This window comes from Colobus angolensis, unplaced genomic scaffold (genome assembly GCF_000951035.1).
Source record: "Colobus angolensis palliatus isolate OR3802 unplaced genomic scaffold, Cang.pa_1.0 Scaffold276, whole genome shotgun sequence".
NCBI lineage: Eukaryota > Metazoa > Chordata > Mammalia > Primates > Cercopithecidae > Colobus > Colobus angolensis.
This window is the reverse complement of record NW_012115999.1, coordinates 264,658-266,436: the sequence shown is the minus strand read 5'-3', so window position 1 is coordinate 266,436 and position 1,779 is coordinate 264,658. Positions and strand designations below refer to the sequence as shown.

The following is a 1,779-nucleotide window of genomic DNA, read 5'->3' as shown; positions in this document are numbered from 1 at the left end:
GGAGACTGAGAAGGTAGAAGGAAGAAAGAGAAAGGAAGTAGGTGAAGAAGGGAAGAGGAGGAAGGTCAAGAAAGAGGAGGAGATAGAGAAGAGGGAGAGAAAAATGCATAAGAAAGAAAGAGATAGAGTAAACTGAGATTTATCTTGATGAAAAACCTTATTCCTGTATGGGATCAATGAGCATAGACATCTACAGCTTGAAACTCTGCACACAACACTTAATTCAGAAGGCGTACATGAGCATTCTGTGATGAAAGGAATGGAAATCCCAAAGTTGTCTTTACAAACATACACACTCTCTTTATATCAGATTCTGTGACTTTATCTGTGAATACAAAACACCTGATCTGATCCCTTGTTGAGAACATCACATGCCTCAAGGCCTTTCATATTTTCCACAGATGCAAGTGCTGAGGATTTTCTTCACAGCTTCTTTTACCTCCTTATTCCTCAGGCTGTAGATGATGGGGTTCAACATTGGGGTGATCACTCCATAAGACAATCCAATGATTTCATCAGATGCTTTTGTGAACTTTGATTTGGGCTTCATGTACATGAAAAGGGCTGAACCATAGAATAAGATGACCATAGTCAAGTGCACTGAACAGGTGGAAAAGGCTTTCTTTCTTCCTTCAGCAGAATTAATTCTCAAGATGGAAGAGAGAATAAACACATAGGAGAAAAATTAACAGAAGAGGAATCACCAATAAAACAATACTTGCCACTGTCATTATACACACATTCATGGAGATATGTGAGCATATGACTTTAAGAAGAGCCAGGATCTCACAGGTAAGATGATCGATTATGTTATTCTCACAGAAAGGCAACACCATTGTCAGGACTGTCTGCACTAAGGAATTCAGACAGCCTGTGGTCCAGGATCATGCAGCCATTTGCACATACAGCACTCTCTTCATGGTGATGGAGTACGTCAGTGGGTTGCAGATGGCCACATAGTAGTCATAGGCCATTAAAGCCAGGAGGACACACTCAGTGGAGCCCAAGCCAAGGGACACAACCATCTGCAGAGCACAGTCAATGAAGGAGATGGATTTTCTCTCAGAAATCTATGGGTCTGTCAGCCATGGATACCAGTGCCTGTCCTGGTGAAGGGGCAGAGGGTGCAATGGACTCAATGAGGGTCCTTAGCTTTAGTGGTTTAATGCTCTATTTTTGTGCTGGTTGGCCTCCTGCCAGGAGGTGTCATCTTCCAGAAAGCATCAGCTGAGTAGTGTGGAGAGGGACTGGTGGTGGGTAATAATGCTTATTAAATATAATAAGCATTGGATGAATGGATGATGATGTGTAACAGATGTCCAAGAATGAGAGGTTTCCAAGAAAGAAATACATGGGGGTATGGAGGCGAGAATCCAGGATCCTGATGAGGATGCTGTTTCCCAGGAGGATTATCATGTACATGATGAGGCAGAGCATGAACAGAAAAAGCTGGAGCGCTGGATATTGGGAAAGCCCCACCAGAAAGAATTCAGTCACCGCAGAGTAATTTCTTGTCTCCATGTGTTCATGTCATCTACAGAGTTTACAAAAGAACATGAGTCAGGAAAATTTGAATTTTTGATGTAGAGTTATCAAATAACTTTCACGTTCATCATTTTGTTTTATTCTTAGAACATGCCCTGGCATCAACAAGAGCAGGGCTATTAACTTTGCTAATGATAAAAAAGGCACTGAGATCACTACTTTTTTTTTTTTTTTTTTTGAGATGGAGTCTCACTCTGTCACCTAGGCTGGAGTGCAGTGGCACAATCTTGCCTC

The 1,779-nt window shown here is 41.8% G+C and overlaps 1 pseudogene; it reads right to left on the bottom strand.

Annotated features, from left to right (window-relative positions):
• Positions 1-376: 376 nt before the first annotated feature.
• Positions 377-1,530, bottom strand: LOC105516162 (annotated as a pseudogene).
• Between the last annotated feature and the right edge of the window lie 249 nt (positions 1,531-1,779).